This window comes from Palaemon carinicauda, unplaced genomic scaffold (assembly GCF_036898095.1).
Source record: "Palaemon carinicauda isolate YSFRI2023 unplaced genomic scaffold, ASM3689809v2 scaffold913, whole genome shotgun sequence".
Taxonomy (NCBI): Eukaryota; Metazoa; Arthropoda; class Malacostraca; order Decapoda; family Palaemonidae; genus Palaemon; species Palaemon carinicauda.
This window is the reverse complement of record NW_027172219.1, coordinates 53,355-70,000: the sequence shown is the minus strand read 5'-3', so window position 1 is coordinate 70,000 and position 16,646 is coordinate 53,355. Positions and strand designations below refer to the sequence as shown.

At 45.2% G+C, this 16,646-nt stretch overlaps 1 long non-coding RNA gene across 1 annotated transcript in view; it reads left to right on the top strand.

The window, feature by feature from the left end:
• The first annotated feature begins 1,286 nt into the window (after window positions 1–1,286).
• Window positions 1,287–16,646, top strand: part of LOC137637668 (uncharacterized) — a 54,474-nt gene continuing 39,114 nt past the window's right edge. Inside the window, exon 1 of the long non-coding RNA XR_011043745.1 lies at window positions 1,287–1,652. This is a non-coding gene — a long non-coding RNA (uncharacterized lncRNA). The remainder of the gene's footprint in view (window positions 1,653–16,646) is intronic.

Genomic DNA, 16,646 nt, shown 5'->3' with positions numbered 1-16,646 from the left:
TTCTCTTCCATTAAAACCGATATTGTCTTTCATAATTTCATTGTAACGAGCACTTTTTCGACAGTAGTAATTTCCTTGCGACCGTAGAAACCAAGAATTGTTTTTCACCGAACCTGTGTGCAATGAACACTTTTTGTATTTTTTTCTATAGAATTTTTAACTTCTCATCATCAGTAGCCTATTAAATTCTTTAGCAAATAGTACGTGTATGTTTTATTTTGTTTGTCAGTAGGCTAGCAAGATATAAATAGTCATCTGATATTGCACAAGAAGTTGAAATTCCATCTTCTTGTCCTAACTGTTTCCTAAGTTACAATGAATTTGTTCTTACTTATTCGGGGTTATATTGAAAAACTAGTGGATTTGTGCCAGAGACACAATTTAATTTTACAAAATAAAAATTGTCCTGCATGTCAGGGAACCTTCACAACGGCTTCACGTTTTCCTCAAAGCAGCAGCACATCTTGATGAACCAACAGTTTAAGGTAAGCTTCATTATTTTATGGAGTATATTATAATGGTGATAGTATAACGATGTATACAGCAGTACCATCACTTTGGATTTGGTTTGATGGATGTGTTAGGTAGTGTCCTTAAGGGGGGTCGCAGGGGGGGGGGGAGCCCCCCCCCCCGGTAGGGGTACAGGGCTATTAGGCTAGGTTAGGTGGGTGTATTAGGTTCGGTGGTGCCCTGAAAATCACTGTGGCCTTAAGGGGGGGTCGCAGGGGGGGGGGCGAAGCCCCCCCCCCCCGGTAGGCCTAGGTAGGGGTACAGGCCCCCCAGGGTAGGTTAGTTGGTTGTATTAGGTTCGGTAGTGCCCCGAAAAATCCCTTTTCTCCTCCTCCCCCCACCCAAAAACCCCGCTTCCCACTGGGGTCCCCCATTTTGTGTGTAAGAGTTAAGTCTAGTTTCTTTTTTATTAATTTCCTCATGTTTCTATGCGATGTGCAACAATAATCTGGTTGTTTTTTGCCGATTTTCGTCGTTAATACTTGAAAAACGGGTGCGGCCTTATCCTAGACATTTACTCTCTCTCTCTCTCTCTCTCTCTCTCTCTCTCTCTCTCTCTCTCTCTCTCTCTCTCTCTCTCTCTCTCTCTCTCTCTCTCTCTCTCATTTGAAGGTAACTACGGGTTTGAACTAGCGGTTGCTTGTTTAGTTTGTTTTCGTAATTTTTGGTGTTAAGTTTTTTTTTCTTGGTGTCTGTAGCTTTGGTTATAGGCTTGTTCAGTTGTTTTAATTTGGTTAGTCTAAACCAATGTCATGTTTAAACCCGAACACCTTAGTAATAATTCAATGTATCTTATAAAGTAATATCCCTTCCCTTACTTGCAGCTTTCAGCTAAATGATAGTAAATGTGATTCCTAATTGGAGTCTTGCTTTGCGACCTCCATTTTACCTCTTTCTTTACGAACGTTCATATGAGTGTTCTATTTGCCTAACTGGTCAGAGTTGACGTCTTTAAACAGCGGCAGTAGCCAGTCAGTCAACAGTTGGTAACCGGAGAAGAAATGCTAAAGTGAAAATGAAGGAACTTAAAAGTCAGTCAACAGTTGGTAACCGGAGAAGAAATGCTAAAGTGAAAATGAAGAAAGGAACTTAAATTCTCAAGCCTTAAATTGGAAAGGTTCCTAGCCTAAGGTTTTATGCAGGTAAGAAAGTGGTATTGTCTTATTAATTGTGCACCATTGAAATGATTGTTGCATTATTTTATAATTGCGATAAAATCCCATAAATTTGCATCATTTTATAATTTCCATAAAATCCCATAAATTTGCATTATTTTATTTCCATAACATTCCATAAATTTGTATTATTTTATAATTCCCATAAAATCTCATAAATTTGTATTATTTTATAATTCCCATAAAATCTCATAAATTTGTATTATTTTATAAATTCCATAAAATCTCATAAACTTGCATTATTTTATAATTTCCATTACATTCCATAAAACGGATTTTGAGCGAAGCGAAAAATCTATTTTTGGGTGAGATAGCCATGGCGTCCTGATGGAAGGATCCTATTTGGTAGCTTCCTTGGGTAATCACTACTAGGATTTTCCCAGAGAATTAAACCACAGGTTATCACAGAATTCTAACTTCTGGAGCGAGTATCCTAAGGGTTTCCCCTTAAGACATCGTGTATCAACAGGGGACACGCATGTATTAACGTGCCACATAGCTATCTACACCCCATATAGAGTTAACGCTTCAATATGGCGGACAGAGAGCGGCTGGGAGCTGAGCCGCAGCCAATCTAGATGTGGCGATATCGGTACTCTCGATGTAAACAGACGGACGCCATTGCTTTTGATGACGTCACGTCCGTCCTCATCCGTAAGTCTGGAGCTCGCTCATCACCATGATACAGCGGCGCAGGGCGGGACCTGATAACAGACAGGGCGGGTCCATCAGGACGCCATGGCTATCTCACCCAAAAATAGATTTTTCGCTTCGCTCAAAATCCGTTTTTTGGGCTCAAGCCATGGCGTCCTGATGGAAGAGTACCAGAGAATTAGTGTATCGTGGTAGACTTTTTCCCCTTTATAAGTGAGTGCTAAAACATTGAGCCGAAAGCATAGTGGTCTATACTAGAGCTACCGTGAGGCAGTTGCCTTCCTGCCCCCCTGGCATGGAAGTCCCCACGGGCTATGCTGAGATCAAAGTGGTCATGGGAAGGCTATTCATATAGGCTGAAGGAACAATGAGATCCAGAAGATAAGTCAGAGCGATTTGGTATTCGCGTCGAAACAAACCTGAAGAAGTGGTGGTTGTACACTTCGTGCATGGAGTTGACTCATCTTCATAACTGAGTAAGTATTCGCTAAGGAAACTTACTTGCTCTATATAAATAAATGCCCGGAGTAAATCCTGGCATTTTCCTTAACCAAGAATAAAGGGTAATAAAACTATGACAATTAGTATATTTCATAGTAAGAAAGGAGCAAGGGAGACGCACAAGTAATAAAATAGACATTTTATTAGATAATTGCAGGTAAATCAATACATGTCATGCAATAAATAGTAAAAAACATTTACATTGATAAAAATGTACGTAGTCATAAAGGCGTGCTCTTGAGTCTGAAAGGGAAGAATCAAGTATTAGTAGGCACTCGTTCTACGGAACGTTAGTCTTTATGTAACACACGTCATGCACGTGGCATGTAGCACTCATGTGGTAATCTACTATGACATTTCACCTGAGGTAAGAACAGTTAAAGAAAGCACAAGGTGGTTTCTGCTTCACTACGTATCACTTGAGGGTCAACATAGGCACCCGACGAGTTAGAGTCCCTAATAACTCACTGTTCTAAGCAGAGTTCAGAGCAGGTTTCATAACACTACCTGCGGCTACCACAAAATGTTTCACTTCGTGCACTTGTTTCGCATAATGTTTAAAGAAAACACGCGAGGATTTCCAGCCTGTATAGTTCTTGAGGCTTTCGAAATCCATACTCTGAAAGAAATTCAGAGACGAAGCGACTTTCCTAGGATCATGACCAGCGGGTGTACTGTCTGGATCCGCTCTGCGAATGAAGTAGGTGATTTTAGCTCTCAATTGTTTCAGTGACAGGTCGCTGCCCGATGTTTCTCCTTTGAAGAGTTGGCCTCCACCAAAGTTTGAAGTTCTATGATGATAGACCTTAAGGCTCTCTACTGGACATAGAGAGGCATCTTCCTTCAAGGGGCATATCCTCCACGGGCCCCATCGTTTGGTAGGTAATTCGTTCTTTGCGAGAAACGTCGGATCAGGGAAGAGGGAGAGGTCTCCGGAATCGTTGAAAACGATATGTCCCTCTTCACTAGATAGTGCCACTATTTCGCTGACTCGGGCTCCCGAAGCTAGAGCGAAGAGAAATATAACTTTCTGAGTCAGGTCCTTAAGAGGGCATGAATCATTGTCCAAGTTGGAGGCGAAGTGGAGAACTTTGTCTAGAGACCAAGTGATTGGTTTCGGAGGGGGTGCCGGTCGTAAACGGGCACAGGCCTTCGGTAGTTTGTTGAAGATGTCGCTAGACAGATCTATTTGGAAGGCGTATGACAAAGGTCTAGTCAAGGCCGATTTGCAAGTAGAAATCGTGTTGGCTGCCAAGCCTTGTCCATGAAGGTGAATGAAGAAGGACATGCAAAAATCTATGGTGATTTTCGAGGGGTTCTTTGCCTTGACGAAGGAGACCCATTTCCTCCAAGACGATTCGTATTGCCTTCTCGTGGATTCGGTCTTGTATTCCTCGAGGAAGTCTAGACTCTCCTTCGAAATCCCAAACCTTTTCTTAGCGGCTAGGGTGAGAAAATCATGAGATGAAGGTCCTTGATTTTCGATGATGAAGCGAAGACAGTCGACTTCTGTATTTGCTGGGAGAGAACTGGGTCCGGGAGGGGGATCAGCGTTGGCTGCATCTCCAGGATCAAGGGGTACCAGTTGCTGCGGGGCCACTTGGGAGCCACTAGAGCTGCTGTCCCTTTGAAGGTTCTCAATTTGGAGAGGACTTTCAGCAGAAGATTGGTGGGAGGGAACAGGTAAATCTTGGCCCATCTGTTCCAATCCAAGGTCATGGCGTCCACCGCTTCCGCTTTGGGGTCCTCGTGCGGGGCTACATATCGAGGAAGTTGATGGTTGTCGCTCGTTGCGAAGAGGTCGATCTGGAGTTCTGGGACTCGGTGAGAGATGAAGGAGAATGATCTTGCGTCTAGAGACCATTCCGACTCTATCGGGTTTGTCCGAGATAGAGCGTCCGCTGTCACATTGCGGAATCCTTGTAGGTGAACTGCAGACAGGTGCCATTTCTTCCTTTCTGCCAGACGGAAGATTGTCAGGAGCACCTGATTTATCTTGGGCGATCTTGAGCCCTGGCGATTGAGACAACGCACTACCACAGAGCTGTCCAGGGTCAGGCGAATGTGTATCGACGGGGGCGGGGAGAGTTTCTTCAGCGTCAGAAGAACCGCCATGGCCTCCAAGATGTTGATGTGAAACGTCTTGAATAGGGGAGACCAAGTGCCTTGAGCCTGTTTTTGGTGGGAGTGACCTCCCCAACCCTCCAACGAAGCGTCCGTATGGATGTTGAGAGATGGAGGTGGGTGTTGGAGAGGAAGGGACCTTTTTAGGGCCCTCGCTTCTGACCACGGCTTTAGAAGAAGTCGAAGTCTGCTTGGGAGCCGTCTCTTGAGGTCTCTTCGAGCGATGGATGCGGAACGTCTCCAGACTCCCGCTGCATCCTTTAGCTGTGCACGAAGCACTGGGTTTGTGATCAAGGCGAACTGTAGAGAGCCTAGAACTTGTTCCTGCTGGCGTCTTGAGATCCGTTTGGATTTTAACAGTCGCTTGACAGACCCTGCTATTTCCTTCCTTTTCTTTGCTGGAATGGAAAGGCGGTGTGACTGAAGATTCCAGTGGATGCCTAACCATTGGAACTTCTGAGCTGGAGATAGGCGAGACTTTTTCGCGTTTATCTGGAATCCCAGGTGTTTGAGAAACTGGGTAACTTTTCTGCAGGATTCTATACAATCCTCGGGCGAGGGCGCCCACACTAGCCAGTCGTCGAGGTAGGCCATCACCTGGACGTTTCGGATGCGGAGCTGTTGTACTACTGCGTCCGCTAGCTTTGTGAATATCCGAGGGGCCACGTTGAGTCCGAAGGGCATGGCCCGGAAGGCATAGCTTTTCCGTTGGAGTCGGAATCCTAGGTAGGAGGAAGCGTGATGGTTCATTGGTATGTGCCAGTATGCGTCCGCCAGGTCTATCGAGACCGTGAAAGACCCTCGAGGCAGGAGGGTTCTGATCTGTTGAAGTCAGCATCTTGAACTTGTTGTTCGATATGAATACGTTGAGGGGGGATAAGTCCAGAATGACTCTGAGTCTGTCTGAGTCTTTCTTGGGGACACAAAACAGTCTCCCTTGGAACCTTGTGGACTTCACCCTTCTTATCACCTTCTTGTTCAAGAGGTCTAGCACATATTCTTCCAGGAGGGGGGTTGAACGTTGGAAGAATTGCTGGAAGGTTGGGGGTGGTTGCGCCCAGCTCCAGCCCAGACCTTTCTTGATGATGCTGTGTGCCCAGGAGTCGAAGGTCCAACGATCCTGGAAGTGGCGGAGTCTTCCTCCCACCGGAAGCACTTCATTGCTTCTGGGGTCCCGAGGACTTGCTGCCTCGGCCGCTAGCTCCCTGTCCTCCTCTGCCTCTGGAGGGCCGGCGAGAGGAATCTCTGCCGGAACCCCTGCCTGAGCTTCTACCTTTGGGACGAAAGGTAGTGGAGTGCTGCTCGAAGGCGGGGTTGAAGGCCGGTGATGAGGACAAAACCGGCTGTGGGACCAACTGAAAGGTCTGTGGCGGCTGAGCGGCCACTTGGGGAGTAGCGGGTGGCGGAAACTGACGTCTGTGCTGACGTTGCTGGGGTCTATGCTTCGACTGCTTCCTCTTAGGCTGAGGACCGTCATCCTGAGAGGGCTTTCTCTTCCTAGACATGCCCCATTTGTTGAGAAGGTTCCTGTTCTCAGATGCGGCCTTGTCTGTGATCTCTTTCACTAGATCAGACGGGAAGAGGTACTTGCCCCAGATGTTGGAGGAAATCAGTTTCCGGGGTTCGTGTCTGACAGTGGCACTGGAGAACACGAATTCTCTGCAGGCTCTAGGAGCTCGCATGAAGTGGTACAGATCCTTGACTAAGGTTGCCATATGAGATTTGGCAAGGACCATGTAATGGTCAGGGACTCTGGTGTCGCCAGCCATTACGTCCATCTGGACCTGGAGAGTGAGAGATGCTGCCAGCCTCTCCTTCGTTTCCTGTTCCCTACGAAGGAGGTGATCGTTTAGCTTGGGGAGGTCCTCATTAAACTGACGTCCAGCAACGTCAGGATCTAGTTTGCCCACCACGAAGGTGTGTTGCACATCCTTCCAGTGTTTGGTGTCGGGCGGGGTGACTGCGGAGAAAGGTCTGCATTCCTCCAATGCAGGGCAGGATTTCCCTTCTTCTACAGCCTTAAAGCAGGCAGCGAAGGCCTTTTCCGTGAAGGGTATCACCACTTCATCGGGCGCAACGTAGGTGGGGTACTTCTTGCTCAGAGCCGGAAGTCCAGAGCAGGTAAAGCCTCTGCTCTTAAGCGCTTTGGCAAGCATAGCCTGGGCCTTCGAGAGATCGAACACTATTTTCTCCTTCGGTTCGGTCTCTTCCTTTGAGGATGGTTCTGAACGTAGACGGACGTAACAGTCCGGATACGCCTCAAAGCGGGGGAAGAACTCCACTTCTTCCAGGGGTATGGAACCGATCTTATCGCTGACGAAGATCTTGTCGTCAGCGATGACCATATGCTCGGCGAATCGCCACGGATTGTCGCTCGAGCATGCGGGGAGGTCCTTGATGGAGATTTTGCGAGATTCCTTGGAACCTCCCATCGACCGAATGATCTGGTGAGTTTCTTGGAGCTTCTGCTCCATCACGGATTCAATGAGCCGAATCATATCCAGTGCCGTAGGTAGAGGAGTCGTGGTGGAGGACGTAGACGGGAGAGACACTTCCGTCGGTGTAGGAGTAGGAGGGGGGATGGAGGGAGGGGCATCCTCCTTATCGGACTCGGTATACACTACCCGGTCCTCTTCTTCATCATCCTCCCCTTCACCCTGGGCCATAAGGGTTTTCTCGGTGTCCTCCGAGATCTCTGACATGCGTTCATCATGTTCTGAATCCAGGTGACAATCATTCATGGACTGAGCCATGACAACATCAGGTTCCACTGTATTCTGGACTACGGGGATCTGTTCGACTGGGACCACTGAGTCTGGAGAGGCCTTTGGGAACAGCAAAGACCTCATTTCTTCTGTGGCTAGGTATGGTCCAGTGGCGTTCTTCTGAAAGCCACGTACCCACTTGCGTAGGTTGTCCCGAGCAGTGTCCCGAATCTCCGCTGAGGGAGAATCATAGAATGCTTTCTGTAAGCATTCTTGGCAGACCGAACAGGTGGTGGGGCCCCAGTACTTGAGATCCCCTCTCTTGTGAGCAAGAGGGGCGTGTGTCCTACACGCCGTGTGTCCATAGAAGTGTGGCCGACGGACCGCGCAGAAGTCGTGGTCACACATGACGTACTCCTCCTGTAAAAGAAAGAGACGATGAGTATTGTAGAGTCATAATATGGCTCGTATATAAAGTTAATTATTAACAAGTTAATATTAACTTAAATTAATTGTGATGCACAGAAGGGTGGGTGAAAGGAGACAGACGCATGCCTCGTGTAACCCGCCCGGCTGGTTGCCGTAGCATCGGACAGTCCCAGGTGGCCGTAGGCCTCCATGGAAGGTGTCTTGATAATGGGAATTCCATCTAGAATAACCATATTATAGACTAGGCTTGAAATCTTATCAAGAAAGTCTGGGGATCATGAGATCCTAGTAAGGTTCCGGCAACCAGACGTGCCAATTACACGTAGCGTGCTGGAAAGATGAAACACGCAAGAAGACAGAGTGAAAACTGAACAAAATGTACGATTCCGTACCAGTTTGTCTGCGTTAACAAGCCGTCTAGGTGCGGTTTTTAGGAGCTATCGCTAGTAAAGATAGCTGAGAAAAGGGGTGCAAGGCATCTTGCCGCCTCCGGACGGGTCCGGCATACCCCCGGCACGCCGGAAGCCGCTCGAGCAGAGTTTCTGGCATTCAAGAATGATCATTCTATGGTCAAAAGAAGCCAGGGTGGCGGCAGCCGGTAGCGGCGGCTGCCGGCAAGGAGCGGCGGTTCCGGCAGCCGGAGGCAGTCGGAGGGTGACAGGGGTAAGGATAAAGGAGCATAGCCGGGGCCGGGGGCCGGCTGCTAGTGCCGGCACTCCGGGAGGGGTCGGCAGTGTGCTGAGGCTATGAGGGAATGGAGAGGCCACGGCGGTAAGCCGGCGGCCGGCGGCGATCCCCCGGCACTCGGGGGAAGGCGGCAAGGATAAGGAAGTCGCCCGTAGCGGCGGTAATGCCGGGGTAGAGGCGGCAAGGGACAAGCACCAAAGATGGAGGTGGGATGGCAAGGCTGTACTAGCCTAGTCAAGACACCTCTGGAAAAGGTACCACCATGATAGAGGTGAATCTATCATCCTAAGCAGGGGCTGCAATGGCCGGGGGCTAAGGCAGTCCAAGAGAGGACAGGGTGTACCCAAAGAAGGGGTGGAGACTCTTCATGTCGACCAAATGATAACTGACTCCATAGCACTATGGAGGGTCTATGTATCAGAGCGGACAACACTGGGAGCACCACGGGGTCCAGCACTCCAGCCTAGGGTGGAGTGTAGGACAAGGGACATATGAAGCCTAACCTACTGGTAGGTTAGGCTAGGCAAGAGATAGGTTGCGGGGGGAAAGGGTCTTCTTATAAGAAAGGATGGGTTATGCACCAGAGCAGCCACCTAGGAAGGGAGATGCTCACCCTAACCTATAGTAGGTGGACCAACTGAAAAACGGTGCACGCGTATATTTCAGCAAGGTACATAAACCAGCCCTCCCAACCTAACCTGGATTAGGGTTGTTAGACCCTAATCAAGGAAGGGAGAAGACGTATCGCAAGGAAAAGGTCAAGGACCGATTCAGCTTAAAGGAGGTGATCCTACCTTTAAGGTCCGCAACACTAAGGGAGGGGTCATTCCCTTAGGTGGGGAGGCGATACAGTACTCTGAGGAGTCTTGTCCTATCACATGTAATAGGGTACAAGATTACCAGAGGGAAGCCCTAGGGCTAGGGATGAAGAGAGCATATAGGGGTCCTATCATAAGGTTAGGTTAGCAAGGCACTCAAGATAACCTACCCCCTATATGGTCCCTGAAGGCGAAAAACACTTGCATCACTGTCAATGGTATTGTAAAATAATGCCAAAATCTTCATAACTAACACTAGGATCACTGAAATATCATGCATTAACACTGGTATAGGCTCACTGGCCTAGGGGCTAATCAAAGCCTACTGGTATGGGGTCAGCGAAGACCCTAACTAATGCGTCAAAAACACGATATAAAGTTCCTAGCTATGAAGACTAAATAACTAATAGCGCTGATTAGTAATTTATATACCGGTAAGGCTGTTGCGGCTAACTAAATAAGGCATGCAAGCAACAGCAGCGTCATAAAATGGCGCTGACCGGTCTGGCAAAGCTCTGCCACAATTATGCAAATATCTCGAAAAGTAAGATTTACTTTACGGTCAGAGCTTATTTAAACAATACTTTAACCTTTGTACTCAACTTTCCAGAAGAAGGTGAAGCTGAAGGTTGAGACATGGCAAGGATGCAAGCAGATAAAGTCGCACAAAGGGAAAAATACGTCCAATCGAGCGAGCTACTAGCAAAAGGAAGAGGACGGTCGTGACGTCATCAAAAGCAATGGCGTCCGTCTGTTTACATCGCGAGTACCGATATCGCCACATCTAGATTGGCTGCGGCTCAGCTCCCAGCTGCTCTCTGTCCGCCATATTGAAGCGTTAACTCTATATGGGGTGTAGATAGCTATGTGGCACGTTAATACATGCGTGTCCCCTGTTGATACACGATGTCTTAAGGGGAAACCCTTAGGATACTCGCTCCAGAAGTTAGAATTCTGTGATAACCTGTGGTTTAATTCTCTGGGAAAATCCTAGTAGTGATTACCCAAGGAAGCTACCAAATAGGATCCTTCCATCAGGACGCCATGGCTTGAGCCCAAAAATTTTTATTATTTTATAATTTCCATAAAATCCCATAAATTTGCATTATTTTATAATTGCCATAAAATCCCACAAATTTATATAGGAAGTAATCAATTTTTTAAAGTTTGAATCAAAGAATAGATATGAAAATATTTAATTAATAGATTTTCTTAATTTGAATATGGTGTAGGCCTAACTGGTATACTGTTCCAATCAGTTTTTTTTTTTCTTTTGAGTGGTAGAGACGGTACAAGACTGAATAATTTAATAGAGTTTTATGCGTTGCTTGCACTTACCTATGGATTTTTAACAAAGTTGTATTTGTATATGTGATTATAATCCCATTTTTTTATGTAAATTATAGTAGGCCTATATTAGAATAATGATGCTGATTAGCAAAATGTAACTATGACTATCAACAAAGTTATGTATGCAAGTTGAAAATGATATACCTTTAGGATCAGAAAGCATTTTCTGAAATGCCTATATCATTTGGTAAATTCTTTTTTGGGGTCAGGCCATGTCGTCCTGATGGAACCTACTATGAAGGAACTTCCATCAGGACGACATGGCTACCTCTCCCAAAAATAGATTTTTCGCTTCGCTCAAAATCCGTTATATCCGACTCTCGCCAATGTTCACGTTGTTTCTTCTCTAGAACCTCTGTTCCCACGTAGATATAAATTTCAGAGTAATTTATACGGATTCACTCCTAACTTGATTTACTACAGCTAGGAAAATAAAAGTTGCCACGTGTTGAGATACTAACGCTAGAGAGTTAAGGGGTTCTTTGACTGGCCAGACAGTACTACAGTACATTGGATCCTTCTCTCTGGTTACGGTTCACTCTCCCATTGCCTACACATACCACGAATAGTCTGGCATATTTTTTACAGATTCTCCTCTGCTCTCATACACCTTAACTCAAGGGGTTCACTAATGCAATTTAATTGTTCACTGTTCAGTGACTACTTTCCTCTTGGTAAGGGTAGAAGAGAGACTTTAGATATGGTAAGCAGTTCTTCTAGGATACTCCAAAATCAAACCATTGTTCTCTAGTCTGGGGTAGTGCCATAGCTTCTGTACTATGGTCTTCCATTGTCTTGGGTTGGAGTTCTCTTGCTTGAGGGTACACTATACTATCTAATTTCTCTTCTTGTTTTGTTAAAGTTTTTATAGCATATAGGAAATATTTATTTTTATGTTGTTACTGTTCTTGAAATATTTTATTTTGCCTTATTTTATTTCTTCACTGGGCTATTTTTCCCTGTTGGAGCCCCTGGGCTTATAACATCCTACTTTTCCAACTAAGGTTGTAGCTTAGCAAGTAGTAATAATAATAACTGGTAACTGTATAATAGGATACTAAGCAACTCCGAGGCTGGGCAGTACTCGCAAGCTATTGCAAGGGAAGGGTTGCTACTCCTGGTCATAGACTTTGTCCTTCCTTCGCTACAATCAATGCCTCGCTGGATTACCCTTCAGTGACTACCTTTTTACATTATTTTGTGAATTATGAGTGGATTCTCTATTGTTATCCAGACATGGCCTGGTCTTGAAGGGAGCCCATGTGGAACCTTCTCAAGCCTGAACTGCTGTGGTAAATGGTGTTCATATTAATCTCCTTGTGAGTACTCTATTGCAGGGAGTGACTATTCTCCTAGTGGGAGAAGTATCATATACATTGCAAGGAGCGGGCTAAGAGGGTAGATCTCCATCCTTGTCTTCTTTCCTGGAGAACAAGAAGCGCAAGCCCCCTCCTGTGACACATGACATCTCCCACCCTGGTTCTCCTCTACTGGAGCCCTTTGTGACCCCAGTAACCGAGGATGACAGCCATGATTTTCATGCTTTTCAGATAAGTGATACCATTTTTAATGTTTTGTCACCCATAGGGCATAGCGATCGTGAGTCACTAGCCGAGACTGATTCCTTGGCTTTGGTCCCAGCACATTGTGCTTAGGATCCAGTTCCCATATCAATAGTTCCTAATTACTGTATTACAGATCTGAATAACTCCATCATCTCCAATGAGCATGCTCGGTGGTGAACAAATTCTTTCAGATTTTCAACATCAAGAAGGCTTTCCTCTTTTGGAGGATTCTCCTGTTGAAATGCTAAATATCTCTCCCCATTCTCGTCCGAGGAGACCTCATCTGCGGAATGAGCCTGCCATATCCCAGTGTACCAAAGCAGACCTTTTGGAAGGTTCCTATCTCCCCTACAAGTCTAGCTTGCCTCATATCATAGGGGACCACAATATCGATCTTCCCCCCACAAGAATTCTCCATTACCTTTTTCAGAGGTAGTTTGGACATCCTCGGTGTCCACGATAGATACTTTGCAGGTGTGGTCGATTTGTACAAATATGAAAGTGTCATCCCCTTTCAAACACCTGTTTCTTTAGGCCTAAGTTATCGCAGTATCAACAAGTGCGTTGACTCCACGTGTTTCAACCACACATCTGTATACTTATGTATATACTGTATGCTCAAATTTTTCAGAACGTTCTGCTATGCCTGTGCGTGCTGATGTCACAGACCACACATCCATCCCTTAACATGACCACGCTAATGCGCATCCTGATTATGGTGCCAATTTCACGATTGATCGGGCAGCTGCCAAGACACCCGTGGCTGTGCTTGATGCACTCTTTGACCACGCTCGTCCTTAAACAGCTGATCAACAAGTTATTTACTCAACGAGTTCAAACTTGTTTGGATAACCCATCTTTTAATGAACCAATGATAAACTTAATATTTTACCTTGGTCTGCACAGACTAATATTACCTAACATTCCTAAAGCTAATAAGAGAGTAACTAATGTATCACAAGCTGCTGTAGTTTCTGTTTCAGATGTTTCTTCTTCCAGGGACAGTAGAGAAAAATGGCACTAGAACCTTTACCTCCTTTTCCCCAGGTGGAACCACCCAGCACAGCGTTATACCATCAGAAGGGCACTGTCTACTTCCCAAAATAACTATTCCAAGCGGATTTCTCCTGACAGATCTTTTTCTTCATACAGGTCTAGCCCTGACAGGGAGAACCTTGCTATCCTATCTTATGTTTACAAGGCTAGGGAGACTTCTCACTGGAGCGAACACTGCTCCTCTCACTAATTTTTTAGCTTACTCGTACGCGGATACAAACTTCGTAGTCATTTAAATGGGTTACTCCTAGTTCCGTTTTCTACGACCAGACAATTATAAAAAAAAGGGGGGGGTAAGGGTTGCATAATGATTGGTTACTTAGCAACCCCACTGCTGGGCAATGTTGTGTGGTTTCTGGTAGGCTTCACAACTTCACTTCTAGCCTAGTTGCTGGTATGATAAGAGTTCTCCTCTACTCTCTATGATCACGACTTTCATAATCTACTCTGGATTGTCCTTATAGTGCTTAGTGCTTTGTGTCTTTATCAATGTAACTGTGTGTTTATCATTATCTGTGCTATGCTTGTGCTTAACAATGGCTAGTGGTTCTAGTCTCCTGCCGTGGCAAACGATGTGCTGTGGTATCTCGATGTGAATACAGTATTGTAGGGAGTGGCTGTCCTCCCAGTGGTCGAGATTTTGTTCTCGACTCGAAACGAGCTAAGAGAGATCATTCTTCCTTGTCTTCTTCCAGTAATGGTAAGAAGAATAAGCTCTTTTCTGCGTCAAAAGATATCCCCCATCCTGGTCCTTCATGTCTTGAGCCTTCTGAAATTCCATTTAAGGAGGACGATGGCCATAATTATAATTTGATTATTGATTATTTTTATATTTATGCACTGACCAACTTTAAATTTTGAGACATGTTGTACAGCAGTGCGTAGAATATAGAAATCCCCTTTTGATGACATTTGTGGACTATAAGCCTTTGATAATGTGCACCGGCCAATCTTGTAGAGATTCCTGTGTTATTATGGAATATCTCTTAAATATGTAAATTTGATTCTGTTCATGAGCCTAGCAAGTGCAAAGTTACTGTTAATGGAGTCTTATCAAATCAATTTCCTGTAACCAGCCGAGTACTCTAAGGGAATTTGTTGGTATCCATGTTTTTTATTCTCCATATGGATTTTGTAATGCGTAGAACAGTCAGAGATGGTGGAGAAGGATTGGACTGGATCGGTGATAGGATTTTAGACCTAGAGTATGCTGATAATGCTGTCCTTGTTAGCAGAACACCACAGGATTTGCAATACTTGCTTACTTGAATGCATGAAATATTACATGAAGTTGGGCTGAAGATGAAAGACAGATGATGTGAAGGGAATATGCAATGGAAGAAGAAAGGATTGATGAGGTAGAATCATCTAATTATTTATGAACTATGATCTCCAATACAGGGTCTATAGAATTAGAGTTTAGTGAAAGATTGGAAAGAGCAAATAGGACAATGGCTAGGTTAAGTAAAATTTGGAAATCAAATTGCCTGAAATTACATATAAAAGTCATACTATATATCAGTTTAGCGAGATTGGTGTTGCTGTATGGAGTCAGGGTATGACAATGAAACAATCTCCAATAGATTTTGTAGGTTTGAGAACAAAGCCCTCAGTGGGATATTGGGAATTAAATGGCAGGACAAGATTAGAAATGAAACTATAAGAGACTACTAGAGTGCCATGTGTGGATGGGATCATGATGAGTTGTAGATGGAAATGGTTTGAGCATGCTCTTTGCATTCCCCCAAGAGAGATTAGCTTACCAAATGTTGAAGTGGGCTCCACAAGGGACTAGAAGAGTTGGAAGACCCAGGCCTACCTGGCTGAGGACTATGAAATGCGAAGTAGGAGATGATGAATAGAGAAGTATTGAATTAAAAGCTCAAGCTAGAGATGACTGGCAAAATCTAACTTAGGCCCTTTGCGTCAATAGGCGTTGGAGGAGATGATGATGATGAATATTGATCACGCAATTAGTGATCCTGAGTCGATACTTATGACAGATACCATATCTATGGCCTCTGCGCTTCCTGAGCCGGATCCAGTTCCAGTATCCTTGGCCATTGATTATTCAAAAATGCATAGATCTCCCTCGCCTCCCACTAATGTATTGAGTGGTGAGCCCTAAATGACTAATATTATCCGGGGATGACTTTGATTTTGAAAGTATATCCCATCATGGCTTTGAAAGTCCCTCTTGTTTCTGTACATAGAACCTTAGTCGATACTGCTATTTCCACCCTTTCCTGTAAGGAGGCATCCCTCGGGCTTGCCCCGTACCCTGCGGAGTCATTGGCCTGACATCACTGAAATTACCAAACAATTCTTCTTTGGTCAAGGGGTTAACTACTACACAGTAATTGTTCAGTGGCTACTTTCCACTTGGTAAAGGTAGAAGAAACTCTTTAGGTATGGTAAGCAGTTCTTCTAGGAGGACTCTCTAAAATCAAACCATTGTTCTCTAGTCTTGGGTAGTCCATAGCCTCTGTACCATGGTCTTCCACCGTTTTGGGGTAGAGTTCTCTTGCTTGAGGGTACACTTGGGAACTTGCTTCTATCTTATTTCACTTACTCTAGTTTTTAAGTTTTTATAGTTTTTCTGGGCTCCGACCCGTGTCGCCCAGTGAAATGCTCCTATAGCACCATTTCTAAGGTATATAACTGCTATATATTACCAGAGAAAAATTGCATGGGAATGCCAGGTTGAACCCAGCTCGCTCACCTGTGTAAGGTGTCGGTATAATACTGGGGCGCGATAAATCACAAATAGAGGCCTCGCACCATTTAGATATCTCCTGTCAAAATCCCCGAACAGCGAGGTGCCGTTCTACCTCATACTACTACTAGACAATCCACGCCAGTGACGTCACTCCTTAAATAGCACGCAGTTTTTTAACCATATTTTGCCGTGTGTGAATTTCGCTGGTTTTTCTCTGGCTTTACCTCAAGATGTCCGACTCCACTGTCACTACATCTAAGTTAAGTACCAGATCTATGAGTTTTGAGATATTGGAGGGCCCTTGTCCAGTTTTGTTTATATTATTTAGTTTTTTATTCACGACCTTGCTGGGT